Genomic DNA, 21,502 nt, shown 5'->3' on the forward strand with positions numbered 1-21,502 from the left:
CCCCCCCCCCACATGCTATATCTTTAACTGCCAGAGTGCTGAGGGACAGAATGCCTCAGTGTTGTTGGAAATCCTCTCCATTGTCTGAGGATAAAGCTACTTGTTACTCTTGCCTTTCCTCCTACTCAAGATGACGTCTGATCTTTTTGCTTCTCTCTTTCCTTTTTTTCTTGGTAGTTGCACTACACGAGATTTGAGTAGGACCTTTTCCTGTTACCCCACAATTGGCAACTAGGACTCAGAGTGGAGGGCTCTGTGGCCCTGGCACTCTGAAGAGAGTTTCAGGAGAATTGCCAACACGTGAATCTGTACACTCCTTCACATTTATTAAGAGGTGGCAGAACCTGCTGTTAATACCAACAGCCACCATGACAAGCCACCCCTCTTCCCTGCAAACCCCCTACCCAATAAGAAGGTTGAAGTGGGAAGGAAGAGTTAGAGAGTCATTGGGCATGTTGGGCTGGTGGGAAATGGGGGTGGTCCCCATAAAAACAAGATGATCCCTTGGGAGAAGGGTCTTTCCAAGGAAATCTCTCATAAACATTGGGCATGTCTGCAAGAGGAAGACTAGTGTCTTAACTACATAAGCAACAGTCTTGCTGATGTGCCCCAGTGTCTGTGTGAGATTTGAAGAGAGCACTGGGGAGAAGCTCTCCCAAAGTTTACTGTGGGTCAAGTTGATACCACTGAAAGTAGTTGGGCTGGAGAGCTGTCTCTCTGTTCACCCACCCATGAAGCCTGATCGCTAGGTGAGGAGAGCCCAGCATCTAGAGACCACTGGGTATTCTCCTGGTGTCGGTGGGTAAGGAGGCATGGAGGATGTTGGTTTTCTCATGTCAAGGAAGTGTGCAGTGGAATCCTCATGGCTGCCTCTTGAAAACTCATATAGACTCCCCACAGGAGAGCAACACCTGCAGACCTTACCTGAGAGGTAAGGTCAGCAGCTGGTTAGCGTTAGCCACAGAAGCACTGGAAAGCAGTGGTGAGAGGATTGCTGATGCACCCAGGTCAGTAAGGAGGCATTTGCTTTTTCTTTCATCCTTTTTTTCCCCCTAAATAGCTAACCTGCACTGGCATATGCTGCACACTTTCCATGTGTTATTTCATCTGATCCTCCCAACTTGACCCTGTGATATAGGTTCTATTATTGTTCATATTTTACATACACAGGAAACTAAGGCACAGAGAGATTTAGTATCTGGCATTTGGATCGAGGTGGTCCGGCTCCCAAGGCCATGCTATAACCACCATGTTGTCATACCATCTGAGATCAAAAGGTGTGACTTTCAGTTTTTTACTGTCACCAGCAGGAAGAAATACATTTTACATCCTGACCCAGTACACACCTACATAAAAATAAATAAATGGGAAAAAGTTAATGAAATAACATTTACATGTAATACAGCCTGAATTTTTTCTGTTCTTTTCTGTTTCGTTAAAAAAAATGCTAGTTACCACCTACTGAGTAGATGCTCTGGAGCTTAGAAGAGGTTTGGAGGGAGGAAAGGCTAGCGCCCATTCCCTGTGTGCCTTCGTTCTGTAGCTCTCTCCTCTCCTCTCCCCTTTGCACACCACCCTGAGTTTCCTGAGCTGTAAATCTGGCTGGTCGCGGAGAGTGGGGTTAACAGAGTTGGTTATGAGAGTGGAGAGTTACACTGCCCTGGACTGAGTTTCTAATACTGAAAGTGACCAGAAATGGATGGATTCTTACCTTCCTGGTAAGAGATGGGGAAGGATTCCAGAGAGCACAGTTGAAAGTCGTGATGTCGGGGTTCATGTTACTGCCCCCCCAATCCGAGCTGGTTATATCAACCTTTGACTGAACGACAGTGTGAGGGGCTTGCAATTCAAGTAGGATGACCTTGTCCTCTGTGGGTCTCGCCTGTCATCCATGGAATATAGGCTATCCTCTTCTTATTCACTGCTAGTGTGGGGCTATTGGGGTGCTAATTTCAGACCTCTATCTATTTTGTATTACTAGCCCAGAGCAGATTTTATTGAAATGACGTATTTTGCTAGTTCAGACTTATTTATGACTGCATTTATTACTTACAGCACATCATATTCATTCATTCCTCCTTGGTTTATAATTTATTTTCAATAAAACTCAGCCTCTTTGTCTCCTTTTTTAAAATATATCCTTTAAATAAGCTTTTGAAGTCAACCTGGACCTCCCTTTGTTAAAAATAAGTCAAGATGAAAAAATGTCTCGGTAGGAAAAGATGAAACCAATGGCAGTTAGTCCTTGAAAAAAAAGTACAAGTGTTAATGGCAAAACTTCTGTTAGAGTTCATTGAATCATGCTTTCTAGAGACCAGAAAGTTACTGGGCTCCCTCTTCACCCCACCCCCAATTCACAAATTACTTCTGGAGGCGATGAGGAATGCCTGCCTTGAACACTTTCCAGGCTAAAATGATTGTGACCAGGCTCTGAGCTTTGTGACCTTAATCGCCCGTTTGTCTCAGAGTTGGAGTGAAGCCAGACTCTTCTCTAAGGGAGGTTTTGGCTTTCTTCACGTGTACTTCTGCACCCCAGTGAGATGGGTTGTTGGTCTCTCCTTTACTTGGCTCTAGGCCCTCATCCTGTACTGAGACACGATGAGCAGAAAAGAGCCACACACGCCAGTATTGTGGAGGACAGCCACTACATCACAGACTGGACTTTTGATGAGGAACTGCTGGGGAAACTGCTTACAGATCTTAATACTTAGCAACCTTGGTGCCCCTGCCTTGAAAAATTGGCGTACTTTTTAAGCTTTATGGACACTGTTGAGTAGTATACAAATGTGGTTTCTCTCTTTGCTTGAGGGAAGCAGGGATCAAATTCGCAGCCCAGGACAGTGACCTTTCAAGCCCTGTGGTATGAAATTCTGTGTCCCAATCCTTCCCTTGGTTTTAGTCTTCTCCCATCCTAGTTTTCCTTCTGGGATTCTCTCGATTCTTCATGGGATACTTTTGTTTCATACGTGCTCTTTAAGACACCTCCAGTTCTCATCGTGAATCACGTACATCCAGAGTGCCATTGCCAAGTAAATGTAACGTGTGTTTTGAAAGCTTTAGCTTTGCTTATTACTGCCTTAAGTAGTGGTTGTCATTGAAAACAAGTTATGGCTCCAGATTTATAGTGGGAGAGCAGGACCACAGGTTTTCTGTAGACCTTGAACTCTTGTTCTAGGTTTGGCAAGGGTAGGTGTGACTAAGATAAAAGTGGATTTTTCTTGAGATAGCAGGATGAAGATGACTGAAGGGTCATCTTAATTACTCAATAGAGTTAGCTGATATGAGATTTTAAGGAACCATCCACAGGGCCGTTCCATATTCAGTAATGAATTGGGACAGAAAGCATATTAAAAATTCATACTTGGGAATTCCCTAGCAATCCGGTGGTTGGTACCCTGCGCTTTCACTGCCGAGAGACCAGGTTTGATCCCTGGTCTGGGAACTAAGATCTCGCAAGCTGTGCAGTGCCCAAAAAAAAAAAAAAAAATCATACTTAATATCTCAGAAGAAGCGGGTGGAGTGTGAGGTGTTGATCCTGAGAAGCAAGAGAACTGTTAGCCAGTGATGTTACTTTGAGAAGCCGTTTTCCCTTTTCTAAATTAGTCTTCCCCTCTATAAAATGAAGGAGCTAGACAAAACGAACATAACTCTGCCAGCTCTAAAGTTCTGTGATTTTCCCAATGCAGTTAAAATAGAACCCTTGAAAAGAGCATTCACCATCACAACGTGTGTAAGTAGAAATTTGGGAGTCCTGAGATTTGAGGTCCTTCGTGGTGGCTGAATTAACATTAATCCTCACACCGTCATTGCAGTCTCTTGGCAGAATGATCGGCGTTCAGACCCAGCAGACAGGTGTTTTCCTCATAATTTGGAGTAAAGCAAATGGAAGTAATTGTGTATGCACACACACGCATGCAGCTGTGATTATAAGTTACCAAGAAGGTTACTTACTCATAGTCATATTCTTGGTGAGTTTTGATATGCCCATTGTAGCTATTTAATAAGCGTTGATTGTTCTGACTTGGAATTTTATAGTATTGTCCATTAAAAATGGTCAGTTACATAATGCCTTGCTACCTTACCTTAGAATTCATTTGAAAACATTTTATAAGGACACACCATTTTAACCTTGGAGGAGACCTTAGAGTCTACCTTGTTAAACGTTTTTGTTTTATGATTTTGGGTAGAAGGATGTTTAATGTGGTTATTGTCTGGCAGGAGGTAGCTTGTTTTTATTTACTTATTAAAGAACTCTTTTTTTTTTTTTTTGCGGTATGCGGGCCTCTCACTGCTGTGGCCTCTCCCGTTGCGGAGCACAGGCTCCGGACGCGCAGGCTCAGTGGCCATGGCTCACGGGCCCAGCCGCTCCGCAGCACGTGGGATCTTCCCGGACCGGGGCACGAACCCGTGTCCCCTGCATCGGCAGGCGGACTCTCAACCACTGCGCCACCAGGGAAGCCCTTAAAGAACTCTTAAACATATTCTGTATGTTGGGTAGAAGAGAACAAGCACTTTGCCTAGCACATAGTTGGAGCTTAGTAAGTGTTAAGTTTTTTTCCTCCTTTCCTCAAGTGAGTGTTTGCTATTAGTGGAAGGCTTTGTAATTTGAAATCTGTACATAGGGAGGCTGAGCACAGGTTTCCTTGACAGCCTGTTACATACACTAGAACATTTGGGCCATGCCAATAAAGATTTTAACCACTAATACAAGAGACAAACAGGAAACTAATGGACTAGTCACAGTAGTGCATAGTTATAGCCTTAGAGCTAATCATTGAGTACTTTTAATAAGGTTGTTGAAATGTTGTATTTAAAAGGCTGGTTATTCTCTACAATTTGGTGTATATTTAGTCAGGGTGAATGATTCTGATGATTTGTCCTGCCAATAGTAGCTGCCATATTTCATGTAAGAGATTGCGTTTTCACTCAGATGGGCAGACACAAACACTTGGGCCCGAGTTTGGCTAAGTAGCCAGAAATAGTTTGGGGATTCATACAGTTGTCTCCAAAATTCCAGGGGTATTGCATCATCTTCATGGGTCTGGTTAGTTTTCAGTTCTTTTTGAAACTGAGCCCCACTGGTGGGACTCACGCCCCCACAGAGATGGTGCACCCCAGAGGCAGTAGCGGAAACTGAAAGCCCTTTTCGTAAGCATTGAACTACGCACTTCTCTTCTGAAGGGTCGCTTTATTTCCATGAAAACGCCGTTCAGCATTTCTTCAAAGTTTGAACTCAGAATAGTCCAGCATGGAAAACGCTGGAGTTCAGCCTTCATTTGCCATCTGTTAAATCCACAGGTCTGTTTGAATCAGGGTACTGTGTATCCTTAACCAAGTGTCACCGCCCCTGCCTTGTTCCAGCAAGTACATGTTTAGCCTGTATAGATTGTGACTTCAGTAAGAAAACATAGTTGTTTAAATCGTAGAAGTCCTAATAAGTTTGGTCTTTCAGAATTCTTAAAGTTCCTTGATCTGAGAATACAACTCTAGAATTCACAACCAGCTGAACGAATTAAAGTAAATGACATCTCCACACACACTACCAGGACTATTTCCAACCTTCAGTAAATTGCAGACGGTTGACTGCATCTGGGTGTACAGGCAATTTATAATCTTGACAATGTATCCACCATGACTTACCATGTTAAACATTTATGGAACATCTATTGTGAGCTAGACACTAACCTGGGCCTTGGATTTGCCTGTAATTTAAGTGCCTCTGCTTTCTGCACGAGCCTCACTTTCCAGCCTCCTCAGTTTCAGCTTTTGTATACTAATCATGTGCTGTTGCCAAATGGGCTGCTAGCTGCTCCCAAGTGCAACAGTCTTGCCATTTCATCTACCTGAATGCTCTCCTTCTATCCCTCTTTTTGCCTATTGATGGATTATTCTTGAAAGGCCACCTGCCATGTTTTTTTTTAGTGAAATCATCCCTGATCACGGGAAGCTGGAACCGATCCTTACAAATGTGCTATATGCACCATCTATCCCTCCTGGGAGTTTTTGTTTGCATGCAACACTGCATTGCAATATAATAGATATGCTATATCCAGATAAAGGCAGAGGTGGTTGTTTTTGCATTTTGGATATGTTTGAAAGGAACATGCACTGTGGTAATTCTTGTGTCACAGTAGGAGCTCACTGTCATTGAATGAATGAACATTCCTGTGATTTAAGTGACACCCACTTAGTGTACACAGTGATTTTGGAGAAGAGTGGGTCTGGGTCCATGAAAGTTACCTTAGTGCTGGAGGATTTCTTGAAAATAAAACAGTTCTGTGTATAAGTTAATTTAAATTTTGGCTTAATTAATATGCTCACAGGATTCAGGATCCGAAACATACAAAAGTGCACCTATGAAGTTAAAAGATCTTCAGTCTCTTTTCCCTTCCCAGCACGTAATTAATATTTTCCAGTTTTGCAACTTGCCTTTTGTCGTCGTTTAACAGTATATCTGGGAACTTATTACAGTTGAATACATAAAGATGACCCTTGTTTTTTCTTCCTGCTGCATGTTAACCTGTTATTACGTTATATGGAGGCAGCGTAATTGTTCACCTGTCCCCGACTGGGGAACCTTTAAGTTGTTTACAACTATTTGTTGTAACAGAGATGAATTTTCAGGCATTTGCAAAACTAGAGGAGGGAAAATAAACTAGAAGAAATATAAGATCTTGAACAAAGAGAAGGGTATTCTTTGAACATAGAGACAATTTTAATAGCTACAGTTTGTTTTATATAAATTCTTTTTTTTAGTGAACAGAATAACAAAATTTAAGTTTTAAAGAGCTACTTAAAAACCCATTTGGTACAAGTAGCTCTTAGTTGAATATGCTTCTTTTTGTTTCCAATTTAAGTTGATATTTTATTTATTTCCAAGGATTCCTTAGGCAAATAATGTTTGTAATAATTTATATCCTTATCTGAGATCAAATTTAGTAATTGTTTTGGGATGTAATAAGCATTTGAGAGATTAAAGACTTGCTTTGCCATCACTACTAATATCTTACAGTTTTCGTAGTGCTGTCTCTGCTCACAGTAGCCACCTCGTCACCTGTGTTGGAACTTTGCTGCTTAAGATAGGAGGTTACAGTTATTCAGGATTGCTGTCTTAAAGAATAGTTTTCAATATGTGGATTATGTTCTGCATATAGACATGTGAGTTTATGCTAAATATAATAGTTTGGGCAGCAGTATCAACCATTTGTTGAGCGATCACTGTGTATCATAGAGTGCCAAGTTGGTGGGTTCTTCTAGGAGCATTAAATACTGGCCCTGGATTCTCCCCACCCAAAGATTTAGTCGGTGGAAGGGGAAGCTTGGGGTATTGGGCTTTTTAACAAGCTCCCCAGGGGATTCTTTGTTAATAGAGTAAGTTTTCCTTTTAAATAATGTTGGATCTCCAAAAATGTTGCCAAGAACTCTTACAGTCCTGTCACCTAGATTTCTAGTTGTTAACCTTTTACTGAATTTTCTTCCCTTTTTATTAACCTGTCTAATGTAATCTTTTTTTGAAATAATGCTCCATCACCCTTAAATGCTGTGGTGTGTACCTTCCCCAAAGAAGAGCCTTCCCCTACATACATATATCTTTGCAATGATCCTGGAGTCTCCTTCCCCCTTCACCACCATGCTTCCCCTTCACTACCCTCGCCCCTCCCTGGGTTGTTAGATTTGCACTCTATCCCCTTTCCTGCCCCACTTCCTTGGGTGTCAGTGTCACCATGCTGGGAGGGTAAGACAAAGGAAAGTAAGGGAGGGTGGGAAGGAATGGAAAAATTGTCTATCAGCCATCAGGAAATCAACATTTTACAAAACCACCATACAATCCACACACCCTGTTCAAATTTCACCAAGTGCCCCAGTAACGTCCGTCTTTCCCTTTGTGGTCCAGGATTGTATATATGAACATAGGTTGAATTTAGTTGTCATACACATCAGTCTTGTTCAGTATGGAACCTATTCCTACGTCTCTTCCCTGTTTCTCATGCCCTTGACAGGCCATTCATTCTATAGGGAAACCCTCGACTGGGATCACTTAGTGTTTTCCCATGACCGGACTCAGACCATGCCTTCTTGGCAGGAATGATGCCAGGCTCTTTCAAGTGTTATCAGGTCAAGAAAAATACTGTCGGTCTGTCCCATCACTGGTGGTGGTAACTGTGATCAGCTGATGAGGTTGGTGAATGCTGAGTCTGTCCACTGTGAAGCCACCATTATCCCCATTGTATTTAGTTATATTTTGTGAGGAGGTGTTCCCATATTGTGCCAATATCCTATTCTTCATCAGATCTCCGCCTGTAAGCCCTAGCATTCATTTATGACTCCTTCCTTTTTAGACTACCACTTGATAGCTGCTGAATGGTGATTATTTAGTTTCATGATCCCGTCTACATCTATTAGTTGACACTCTTATTATAAGAGCTTTCTTTTCTTCCTTATTTGTCAATTAATTTATCCATTTAACTTAGTATGGATTTATGAATTCTCATTTTATTCATGGGTTTTAATCTGATAATTTCATTATTTTGATTCTCAGATTGTCCCAGATTTGGGATCTTTCACGTTGACCCCTGTGTTCTTTTGACAATTCCCCATCATTCCTTGAGCATTTTCCTACTTTCAGGCACAAAAAGATGTTCCAGGCTTATCTTGTACGTTCCCGACCCTGACCCCAGCCCTTGTTCTTTTGAGTGGAAGATGGTAGCTAAAATCGTGATCTGGGCATCAGTGGTGCTGTTGTTTCCAGGCCTTCTCAGCAGGCAGAACTAGGAAATATATATGTGTCTACATTCATACATACATGTATATCTATGACTATTTCTATATTTATCTGTCTGTATAACTTTAGAAAAATGAGTTTATTCTGATAGTTTAATTTGTAATCCAATTCCTCGGTATTATTTCTAGCCTTCCTTCTTTTCCAGAAATTGAGAAAGCTGGCTTCCATTATCCGCAGTAAATTAATTTTATGCCCAATTAATTAATTAATTCTGCTTAATGTAGCCAATATTCCAGCCGCTCAGAAATCCTCTTTTCTGCCACCATTGTGCTCCCCCACTCTCCTCTCATCCTGGCAGCCAGGCACGCTGCCACCCATGTCTCTGCATGGCATTCCCTCCCCGTCATGGTCCCACTTCCTCAGATTTCAATATCTTTATGCCAGGAGTGAGGGAAAGGGAATGTAAAGAGAGGACCAGGGGGGGGGCCCCCCCCCCCCCCCCCCCGCCGTGATTTCATGTGCTGTCAAGGTTGAAAATCACTGTATTTAACACATTGCAGACATTATGTCTGATTTAATTATTTCAAACCATATATTCTTTTCTCGTGACGTAGTTGAGGTTTGAGAGATGTATCTTTGTTATCAGCTTGTCTTTTTCTAGTTTCTTCCGTAAGTGGACTAGAGATAAATTCTTATTAATTGTGAGACTCTAGCAGGGTATTGATAGCTGGATTTTATTCTGATGTTTTTAATTTCCTTTGTGGTAGTAGGATGTGGTTTCCAAAGTGGCCCGATCTGGTATATTGGTAGCAACCTGGTACTGTCGGTGTTTTTAAGGGGGGAGATGATTTTCTTTTCTTTTTAAAAAAAGTGTTATCGGGGTATAGTTGATTTACAATGTTGTGTTAGTTTCAGGTGGACAGCAAAGTGAATTCCCATATAGGTCATTACAGAGTATTGTATAGAGTTCCCTGTGCTGTATAGTAGGTCCTTATTAGTTATCTATTATATATATAGTAGTGTGTTCTTTTTTTATTTTATTTTTTTTATTTTATTTTATTTTTTTTTTATTAATTTTATTTATTTTTGCTGTGTTGGGTCTTTGTTTCTGTGCGAGGGCTTCCTCTAGCTGTGGCAAGTGGGGGCCACTCTTCATCGCGGTGCGCGGGCCTCTCACTATCGCGGCCTCTCCTGTTGCGGAGCACAGGCTCCAGACGTGCAGGCTCAGTAGTTGTGGCTCACGGGCCTAGTCGCTCCGCGGCATGTGGGATCCTCCCAGACCAGGGCTCGAACCCGTGTCCCCTGCATTAGCAGGCAGACTCTCAACCGCTGCGCCACCAGGGAAGCCCAATGTGTGTTCTTTTTTTAGAAAATTTTATTATTATTTAAAAATTTTAAAATTATTTATTTATTTATTTTTGGCTGCGTTGGGTCTTTGTTGCTGCCTGCGGGCTTTCTCTAGTTGAGGCGAACAGGGGCTACTCTTCGTTGTGGTGCACAGGCATTTCATTGCGGCGGCTTCTCTTGTTGCAGAGCATGGGCTCTAGGCACATAGGCTTCAGTAGTTGTGGCACGTGGGCTCAGTAGTTGTGGCTTGTAGGCTCTAGAGTGAAGGCTCAGTAGTTGTGGTGCGCGGGCTTAGTTGCTCCACAGCATGTGGGATCTTCCTGGACCAGGGATCAAACCCATGTCCCCTGCGTTGGTAGGCGGATTCTTAACGACTGCGCCACTGGGGAAGTCCCTAGTAGTGTGTTATTTAAATGTGTGACTTTACAAGGGCTCGCATATTGAGCTTGGATTTCTCTTAGTCTCTGAAGTTCTCTCAAGCTCCTCTCTGCTTCTGCTTTTTCACTAAATTCAGAAACACTGATAACAAGATGGTCCCATGTGTTTTCTCCCTTCAGTTTAGAAATGGCATTTTAAAGAGGTAACGCATCTCCTAGACCAGCCCCATCCCTTTTGGGAAATCTGGAGGGAGAGGTAGTTGGGAGCCAGTGGCCTAGATTATAAAAATCAAAGCCCCAAACCTGATTATAGTCAGAAGAATCCTAGGAGTGATCTAAAGCTAAGTTCCGTTGCTTTGTGATTCATGATGATCTAAGACTTTTCATCTGTTTTTCATTTTCTGCAGATTGTTAAGTTGGTTGCTATTATCGACAGTGTTTAAGTTTAAACAGTTAAAATCAAGATATAGAGTTACCTACGTTTGCTGTGTTCAGATTTTGCTCATTTGTTGGCATTTATTCATTCTGCAAAAGTGATATGGCGCAAGTTTACTTCAGATGATCTCTTACATAGTGGAAAATATCGGAAGTCAGTTGGAGGGTAACAGAGTACTTTATGTAAAATTTTACTTTTACTTAAAAAATTGGATTAAGTATTATGGAATTTATATGAATTTCAAATCTGATATAATTTAGATTTTAAAATATTAGGCTTTGTAGTAGCATTCATTTGACTAAAGATTAAATTCCATAGCTTGAAGATTTCATATAGTTATAAATGATGAAGAAATCAAGAAACAAAAGCATAAAAATTAGAGCATAGTTTGAAGAAAAAAATTGGAAACAAAGAGAACTAAACTTTTAACTTTGAGAACTTGCATATTTTGGAATTCTAAGAAGTTAGGAGTAAGGGATAAAAAAAGTTTCATCCCTTATGTTCTGAATTTCTGTTCATTGTGTTTTCTCTGTGATGAGGTTCTTTGTGAGACGCATTGTCCTACAGCTCTGTTGTCTTGGTGTGTGGGTGGTCCCTCCAGGCCAAAATACTGTTCACACAGTTCATGGAAATAATCTGCTAGAAGTGTATAAATGCCCCGATGGCTTGTAAAAAAAAATATTTAGATAGTGTTAAAGCATGAACTTTGCAATTTTTTTCTAAAGTTATCTGCATGAATTATGCCACATAAAATTGCTTCTTGAACAAAAGGATATTCCATTTGATTTTTCTGATTCTGGAAAGTACATTAATTTTTTTATAGGTATATTCCATTTTAAAATGCCTCAATGAAATAAACCTTTTAAGAAGGATTGTCACATGTTTTCCACTAAGGATAAAGAAGGAGGTTAAATATAAGGCTTTTAACTAAAAACGGGAGTAATTTTGTTGTCCTTTAGTTCTTACATTAGAAATAGGAAAGCAGGGCTTCCCTGGTGGCGCAGTGCTTGGGGGTCCGCCTGCCGATGCAGGAGACGCGGGTTCGTGCCCCGTTTCGGGGGGATCCCGCGTGCCGCGGGGCGGCTGGGCCCGTGAGCCATGGCCGTTGAGCCTGCGCGTCCGGAGCCTGTGCTCCGCAAATGGGAGAGGCCGCAACAGTGAGAGGCCCGCGTAACCCAAGGAAAAAAAAAAAAAAAAAAAGAATAGGAAACCAGAAGTCAGCTAAGTCTCCATAGCAATCATCTCTGTTTATGAGATGAATAACACATTTCAGTCTGGATTTTGGGAAGAATTCTTGAAAAGTGAAAAAAGGTTAGCCCCAAATAACTGGTGTTTTGATTGAAATTCAGTCATTGATTATTTTGCATTACAATGGGAAGGTGTCACGTGACCACTGATTACTTTTACAGCTTTCCTGTTTGAATTCTTGTCTGTGGGAACATAGGAAAAGAATGATTTTGTTGATTATACTGCAGTTTCATGTGGTTAACTCTAATGTATAATAAATTATGATAAAATACAGGATTTTTGTAATGATCTGGTAAGAAGATGGAGAAGATATTAAGAGTTCTGACTGATAAACATTGTCAACACATATGGAAAACCTGGATCATCAGTTACTTTTCCGAAAATTCAAACATGTGCAACTAAAAGAACCTCTTTTTGTGCAGTGTCTGGAGTACTGCCTGCCCCATTGTAGGTACTCAGTAAGTGTTTGTTGAGTAAATAAATGAAAGATATTTTTATTTGTAAGTTGGTTTTGAAAATTCAGTTTATAAGTTTTAGTTAAAAGAGCAGTTTCCTTCCCCTCAGCTTTCAGCACCTGACAACCCCTGATCTGTTTCTCTCCCTTCAATCTTTTTGCCTTTTTCAGAATGTCATTTAATTAGAATCTTGTGGTGTTTAGTCTTATGTCTTCTTTCAGTTACAGTAAATCTTGTGACATTCATCTAGGTGATGGGGTATATTGGTAGTTTATTGTTTTTGTTCTGAGTCGATGTCTGTTGTATACTTCTTTTTTGTTGTTCATTCACCAGTCCTTAGGCATTTGAGTTGTTTACATTTGATGGCTGTTATAAATGAAGGTTCTGTAAAATTCACGTACAGGTCTTTGTGTGGACATATGTTTTTGTTTCTCTTGGGTAAGTGCCTTGGAGTGGAATTGCTGGCTTATATGGTAAGTGCATGTTTCACTTTATCAGAAACTGCCAAACTGTGTTGTAAAGTGGCTGTACGATTTTGGCTTCCCACCAGCAATGCATGAGAGTTGCAGTTGTTCCACATCCTTGTCAGCATTTGATATTGTCCATCTTTTTAATGTTAGCCATTCTAGTGGATACCTTAGTAATTTCTCCTCGTGGATTTATTTACATTTTTCTGATCACCAGTGTTGCCAAGCAGTTTTTCATGTGCTGTTGGCCATTCATGTGGGATCAGTGTCTGTTCAACATTTTGCTAACTTTTTTTTTTTTTTTTTTTTTGCGATACGTGGGCCTCTCACTGTCGTGGCCTCTCCCGTTGCGGAGCACAGGCACCGGACGCGCAGGCTCAGCGGCCGTGGCTCACGGGACCAGCCGCTCCGCGGCATGTGGGATCTTCCCGGACCGGGGCACGAACCCGTAACCCCTGCATTGGCAGGCGGACTCTCAACCACTGCGCCACCAGGGAAGCCCCTAACTTTTTATTGGGTTATTTATTGAGTAGTAAGTGTTCTGGACACAGGCCCTTTGTTGGAGATACGTTTTGTAAACGGTTTTTCCCAGCCTGTGTCTTTGTTCTGCATTTTAAGCATTTTCATTTGACTCTTTTTATATAATTTTCATCTCTGTAGTAAACCTATCTTCCCCGCTTATGCACACGTTGATCATTTTTTTTCAGTTAGATCCTTATCATATTTATAACTATTTTAAATACCTTTAAATACTTGATACTTAAGAAAATCTGGGTCATCTTGGAGTCTGGTTCTGTTGATTATGTCATCTACTAACAGTGGCTCTGTTTTTTTCATTTTGTGTCTAGTAATTTTTAAATTGAATGTCAGGTATTGTGTGCTGAAGGACAACGGAGACTGAGGTAAATAATATTAATATCAATAAATGGTAACTTCTCTTTTTCCTCCAGGCCCTTAATGTAGGTATTTGTGTCAGTATTGTCAGTAGTTGAGCTGAATTTGAATTTTCTTGTTGCTATATTTACTATGAGTACAAAACAGGCTTCAAATTTCCCCATTGGTGGCCTGCTGCTAACTTGAGCTTAGGATGAGGTCTGGGGGGGCAGGAAGTTTTTCTCAGTGTTCCCGATCCACCTCGATTTTCAGGTCAGTGCTGCATGTCTGGGCCGCAGGGCGCTCTCTGTGTTCTTGCCTCTTCCCCTGCAGTAGACTGCTGTTGCTTGTTACTTGGTTCAGGGTTCACAGTGGGGTAGAGGGTGAGTTGATATTCTCGCTTCTCCCTCAGCCTCAGTTTTAGGCAGGCTCTCTGTGCCTGAGCCTCAGGAAAGGGGCTTTGCTTTCTCAGTGTTCCTGCCCTCTCATTTTAATTATTTTTGAAATCTGTATGATTAATTTTGATAGTATCTTGTTCCTTCAACATACTTCTGATAAATTCTTTTACATCTTTAAGCATAAATGGTCTGTGTCAATTATTATAATATCTGTATTATTTTGGTGGTCTTTTTCTGTAGCTTGTTGTTTCTGTTATTCCTCACTACTCATAGGTTTTCCTCTCACATCTTTAGTGATTTTTGTTTTTGATTGTGAGCTCATGTTCATTGGAATTTTTTTTTTTTTTTTTTTTTTTTGGGTTCGCGGGCCCCTCACTGTTGTGGCCTCTCCCGTAGCGGAGCACAGGCTCCGGACGCGCAGGCTCAGCGGCCATGGCTCACGGGCCCAGCCGCTCCGTGGCATGTGGGATCTTCCCAGACCGGGGCACGAACCCGTGTACCCCTGCATCGGCAGGCGGACTCCCAACCACTGCGCCACCAGGGAAGCCCCGTGTTCACTGGAATTTTATCCATGAGATTTTTTTGGAAGACTATGTTTAAATCCCCTTGCTCCAGATAGTATTTGTCTCTCTGCCTGGGAGCACAGCCTTAGCCTAAGGCCATTTTAAACCAATTTGTTTTGTTTGTGAATTCTGTCACCAAGGGTGCATGAATATAGACTTGGGTTTAAGAATTCTCAGGGGATAGGGTAGGGAGGGGGTGGGAGGTTGGGGTTAGCAGATGTAAACTTTTACATGTAGACTGAATAAACAACAATTTCCTACTGTACGGCACAGAGAACTTTATTCAGTATCCTACGATAAATCATGATGGAAAAGAGTATTAAAAAAGAATGTATATATGTATAACTGAATCAGTTTTGCTGTATAGCAGAAATTAACACAACATTGTAAGTCAGCTATACTTCAAAGAAAAAAAGTGTGAACACAGCTTTATTCTTTCAAAGGAAACAAAATTTAATCAAAATCCTATTTCCAAAACAAAATGAAAATCTAATTTTCTAGGGGAAGACAAAAGAGTGAAGAGTTCACGTGAGGTCTGAGGAGTCAAATTTAACAGAGAAACTGCTTATAGGAAACTTGAAAAATGAATTTGAACTGCTAGATGAACACACTCGAGAAAAAAACGCTGTTGATAATGTTTGTTGTACTCTGGTGTTGTGTCTTTGTGCTGGGCAGTGGGAAGTGTGCTGCTTAGAGGGGAGTCCCAGGCACACTGCAGTTCTTAACTCTGCTGGTCATACAAACAGAACCATGAGCTTAAAGCCACCAGCGGCCTTGGGCTTGGACAAAAGGAAATGCTGTTTTATATGCAAGCTAGTATATATATAGGGTGGATAAACAACAAGGTCCTAATGTACAGCACAGGGACTATATCTATATTCAGTATCTTGTGATAAACCATAATGGAAAAGAATATGTAAAAGGATATATATATGTGTAACTGAGTCAGCAGTTTGCTGTACAGGAGAAATTAACAAACATTGTAAAGCAATTATAGTTCAGTAAAATTAAAAAATAAATTATCGGGGAGACTTTCTCTCTTTTCCCTTGTTCCACCAAGGAAAAGCCAGGCACTCATCACCATGGTCCATCATTAAGGGGGAGTTTTATTTTACTTCAACCTCTGGGGCTTTATGTGAGTGTTTTTGATGTGAACTTTATTTTCTGTTCTCTGATCGTGGTGTGTTAAAATCCAGGCTAAAGGCTACCAGGTAGTAATGGACATTTCTGTGGCAAATGCTTACTCCAACTTCTGCTTATCTCTTTCTTCATCATTTCTGATCTCTAAAGAATTTCCTTACATTCCAAAATACATTTTTATTTTTTAAGATGTTTTCTACTTAAATGGCTTTATCTGAGTATCTGGTTTACCTTATTGCTGGAAGTGCAAGTTCTATATGCTAGATTCTCATCCCTCTTGCTGTAGCAGTTGATAAACTGTGTCATAATCATGTAGTTTTGAATCCTTAACCAAGCACAGAAAAGGTGGGAGGAGGTAGTATAAAGACTTTTCATTCCGTTTATATTCAAGTGTATTTGAGCTGGAGACACATCATCAGTATTTATTAGCTGTGTGACACTGGGCAAATTACCTAGTTTTTGAGTCTGTTTCTTTACCTGTTAAATGGGATAGTAATGCCTACCTTTTACGGGACTAAAGACCTGATTAAATGAAGCAACCTACAGAAAACCTCCCACTTGGCGTTTTCCATATTAGGCATTCAAATGTCAAGATCATGCTTCCACTCAAATGCCCAGTGAATTATTCAGTATACACTTGTTTTTCCCTTGAGTTCCCCTTCTGCAAGGAACTTAAAATACAAAAATCTCAGCCATTTGCTCCATTTGCTCCTATTTGCTCCTGTCTTCTCTATTTAATATTTAAGCCCTTTTGACAGATATATTGGAAGTGGTAGCTCATTCTGCCTTTTAGGTAATGAACTAGAAAGAGAGGTTCACAATTAGGCCAGATGGAAAAATCTCAATTCAGTGCAGCTTGACAGTTTCAAGGAAGGCACAGATGACTACTTGCCAAACTAGGATTTTATTTTCTACCTAATTACGATGAGTTTTGTACTTCTGTGGATTATAAACAGGATACAGAAGAAACTACTCGTTTATTCCCTTTGGCCTTCTAGTTCTTTAAGAGCTAACTCGCAAAGAATGACATTTAAATATAGCCTAGATATGCAATTTCTCACTTGCTATTAATGATGCTTCTTTACCAAACTTTAATTAATTAATTTTTTTTTGGCGGTACGCGGGCCTCTCACTGTTGTGGCCTCTCCCGTTGTGGACCGCAGGCTCCGGACGCGCAGGCTCAGCGGCCGTAGCTCACAGGCCTAGCCGCTCCGCGGCATGTGGGATCTTCCCGGACCGGGGCACAAACCCGTGTCCCCTGCATCGGCAGGCGGACTCTCAACCACTGCGCCACCAGGGAAGCCCCTCTTTACCAAACTTAAAAAAAAATGTTTTTCATTGGAGTATAATTGATTTACAATGTGTTAGTTTCAGGTGTACAGCGAAGTGAATCTGTTATACATATATCCACTCTTTTTTAGATTCTTTTCCCATATAGGCCATTACAGTGTATTGAATAGAGTTCCCTGTGCTATATCGTAGGTCTAGTAGGTCTTTATTAGTTATCTATTTTATATATAGTAGTGTGTATATCTCAATCCCAATCTCCCAGTTTATCCCTCCCCTCCATCCCCTGGTAACCATAAGTTTATTTTCTACATGTGTAACTCTATTTCTGTTTTGTAGATAAGCTCATTTGTATCTTTTTTTAGATTCCACATATAAGTGATATCATATGATATTTGTCTTTGTCCGACTTACTTCACTCAGTATGACAGTCTCTAGGTCCATCCATGTTGCTGCAAATGGCATTGTTTCGTTCTTTTTTATGGCTGAGTAATATTAACATTTCATTGTATATATATATACCACATATTCTTTATCCATTCCTCTGTTGATGGACATTTAGGTTGCTTCCATGTCTACCAAACTTGTTACTGTGAAATCACCATAATGATTGACTTATTTTTTGTGGTGAAGATGTGAGGCGCTGGAGGGAATTTTATGAAGTCAGTTCTCATTTGTTCACTGTAATCATGAAAAAAATATAGCAGAAAGTGGAAGTCGTTTTAATTTCTCTGTTCACGATGTGTTTTCCTTTAAAAATTAGATGTGTTGTCAGGTATCAAAACTTTTAAGTACTCTTTTAGGGTAGGAGAGCTGTTCATTTTACTGCCTTCTTGTGGAATGGGTGAAGAGTGAAATGGGACCAAGGCATGGAAGACAGGGTAGAGGTGGAGGAGGGGTGGGGGGAGAAAGAATTCTGGGCGCCCATCATCAGTCCCTCAAAAGCCAAATTCACCTTTTAACGTCATGGAAATGTTTAGCTGAGTCTTTTTATTTTGCCTATGAGAGAACAGAGGGTCAGAGAGGTGACTTATGAATATATAGGATTTATAGCTAGTTAATGGCAAAACCAGGAGCGAAGGATACTCCTGACTCACAGCTACTTGATCCAAGCAAGCTCTTTAATCTCCCTAAACTTCCTCTTCAAGTGTTAAAGGGGGTCTCGCCTGCTTTAGAAGGTTACGTGGATGAAGTGGAGCTCGTGTGTGTGCTTATGAAGTGCTGATGTATACCAGGTGCTCCATCAATGTTTTTTTTTCCTTTGTCTCATCCTGACTTACTGTAAATTACTTTTTGGTGTGAACATAGTAAGTAGAAAATTGGCAGTAAGCACAGAATTAAATATTTTATGGTCTTCCACTTTTTAACAAAATGCACAGGGTGCAGACTGGAAGTAAAACTTCTTTTGGAAGATCCCCTGAATCATTCTAGCTTGAGAAAATGGAGTTTTATATCATCTTTAGATGCTCTGATTTCAGTCAGTGCATATTATTGCCTTGGGTCAGGTACATCAATTTATAGCAAAAGCTGTTGTAGCGACTTTTCCTTGCATTTTCTTCTGTGAAGTCCTCTTGTTGTGGGCTTCTGATCTTCACCGAATGTCCTTATAAAAGAAAGGGAAAACATCGATAAAGTTTCACACGTCAACTTTCTGCTCAGTGTTTTTCCAGATGAATTCACAGCGCTCTGAGTCTCCCCTTTAGGTCTGACCCTCGTCGCAAACAACCTTGACATTTTCCTTTAGCACAACAGGCTGTACCCCAGTAGCCATATTTGAGCTTTACATGACTTCATTTGCCCTTTTAATGAACACACATTCCAAGCATTGCATCACTTTAAATGGCTGGCGTGTGTAACTCGACATTCTCTTGTTTGGGAAAACTTAGTTTCAGTGATGATATTGAGTCCTGGTGTTTGTTTACCACATTTATTGAAAGCACTTTGCTTTGGGCCAGTTTCAGTATGCAAACCAGGACCCATCAACTTGTAAAATAAGATTTCTCTTCCCTCTCTAAAACTGGGGGGTGTAACTAGTTCAATATTTTTCCTGATCAGACCAGAGAAGAATTTACAAACTGAGGATTTGGGGCCAGCCTTGTGCTCATTTAGCTATTTCTTTTTCCTTTACTTTAACAATGGGGCTCTAAGAAGAGATAGTGGCTAGATGTTTACTTGAGGGATTAATAAACATTTCTTTCGGAGTTTAAAAGGATTATCAAAAGTTTTATACGGGAAGGGTCCAAGCTGATAGCATGTACAGTAAGGAAAGCTACTTGTCTTATAATATTCCCCATACTATATGTTAAAAACTTCACTGCTGAAAATGAGCAATAAATTATGGTTTCCCAAGCAGTGAGTATGTAATTAAAATACTTACGCTACTAAATGAAAACTCTTTTCATATATAGTATTGACAGTAGTGCTTGCCACATAAGAAGCTTTCTGTAAGGATTGGTTGAATAAATGAATGAGAGTTGATATTGTTTTAATTTGTTGTTGGTTTTGAAAATACAGTTTAATTAAAAGTTTTAATTAAAAGGATAATTTGAGTTAGGGCTCAAGGTGTGGCCTGTGGTCTGTTATAGTCAACATCATCACTAAGTCTCCAGAGGAGAGCCTAGGAGAGGAAGATGGAAAGAGGTTGGCTCCATGGGAAGGACTTTTCCTCTGCCTCCTTCTCTACCTGCTGCTTCAAGAAAAAGGAAACACTTTGACTGTCAGTCACTCAGGCTCTGACCAGCATGGTGTAGATCCTGTTGTTTGACAGAAAGGCTCCCATCCGGTCATCAGCTACATGTCAACCACTCATGTCAACATCTCCTTCACCCTGTCCACCATCCTGGAAGTGGATGCACAGCTTCAGTTGATGACGTCATTCCTGTGACTAAATATGATCTCATACAATCCATTCATCAGGTGGAACCCAGAGGAATGTGAGGGATCAGGAAGCTCAGCATGGCAACTGAGAGCCTGTGGCTTCTAGATACCTTTGTTGAGGAGTTCATGGATGTGGATCGGGCACCTACAGGTCTCATGGTTTATGTCAACAGTGAAGGTCCGTCAAATACGAGGAGCCACGGTGAGAGGTCCCCATCTGTAACCTGGACATCTTCTCTTTCCCCTTTGATGAACAGAACTTCACACTGCTCTTCGGCCCTTTCATCTAAACAGGTGGCCATCAGGCACAGGTCCAGCCTCTGCATGATGAACCTTCTGGTGCCTGGTGGTTTCCTGTTTGTCATCGGTGCCTTCAACTTCTTCCTGTCGGCAGAAAGACGATGACACTTCTCCTGGGCTATGCCACCTTTCTGCTCATGATGTCTGACTTATCCCTGGCCACTGGCACCCTCTCATCAATGTCTGATTTGTCCTGTCTACCTCAGCCTGCCGGAGACCATGTTCATCACCTACTTGCTGTACCTGGCCCCCACCCATGCCTCGGTAGCTCTATTTTCCGCTTCTGCACTGCACCAGCCCAAGAAGATGCTGCCCTGTTGCACTCCAGAAAGGAAATAAGGGTCTAGGTCTCACCCCCGCTCGCCTGCCTGGCCTGAAGGAGCCAGTGGAGTTGGTAGGGAAGTTGCCAGGTACCGGAGAGGCAGAGTTAAATGGATGCCCTGCATCAGCAAGGGCCAGTAGAAATGTGAGACTCAGAAGCAGCACTTGGTGGGCTTGTGGGTGCTGTTGAGCCCATGACGGGTACCCGTCTCGTTCACCTCTCCCTGCTCTTCTCGGCCTCTTCCATCATCGTGGTCATTGTCTTCGGGAACCCCTGAGCAGGTGTCCATGTGCCAACCCTCGTCTGGAGCTTCTCTTGCCTCTGGAAATTGGTCAGGCGCTCATGCCTGTCCAGATCTCAGCCCCCAGCCCTGGCAGCCACCTTGTTTTTTAACGCAGTCCTATGCAGTTTCAGACCAGGCCTGGATCGTCCTCTGCGCTCTCCAGAAGTCGCGTCTGTGCCCCTGCATTGCCATCGGCTCCCCTCAGCCAGCCCTGGAGCTCCTTTCTGGCTCCTCAGGAATCAAGTTCCTGGACTTCTTTTGTTGAATCATCTCCCGTCAACCCTTTTGCAGGGGGGATAAAAAGGGGACAATTTGACTTTTTGTTTATTTTGGAAGGTATATTTTTAGTAAAATTTAACTAAGCCTTTTTTTTTTTTTTTTTTTTTTTTTGTTTTTGGGGGCCTTTT

The 21,502-nt window shown here is 41.4% G+C and overlaps 1 protein-coding gene and 1 pseudogene across 1 annotated transcript in view; both read left to right on the forward strand.

Moving 5' to 3' along the window:
- The window catches only part of BICC1 (BicC family RNA binding protein 1), a 305,576-nt gene that overhangs the window by 131,282 nt on the left and 152,792 nt on the right, over nucleotides 1-21,502 (forward strand). The gene's annotated exons all lie outside the window — the stretch shown is intronic.
- LOC103071091 (5-hydroxytryptamine receptor 3C pseudogene) lies at nucleotides 18,374-20,480 on the forward strand (annotated as a pseudogene).

This window comes from Lipotes vexillifer, unplaced genomic scaffold (genome assembly GCF_000442215.2).
Source record: "Lipotes vexillifer unplaced genomic scaffold, Lipotes_vexillifer_v1.1 scaffold1309, whole genome shotgun sequence".
Classification (NCBI taxonomy): Eukaryota; Metazoa; Chordata; class Mammalia; order Artiodactyla; family Lipotidae; genus Lipotes; species Lipotes vexillifer.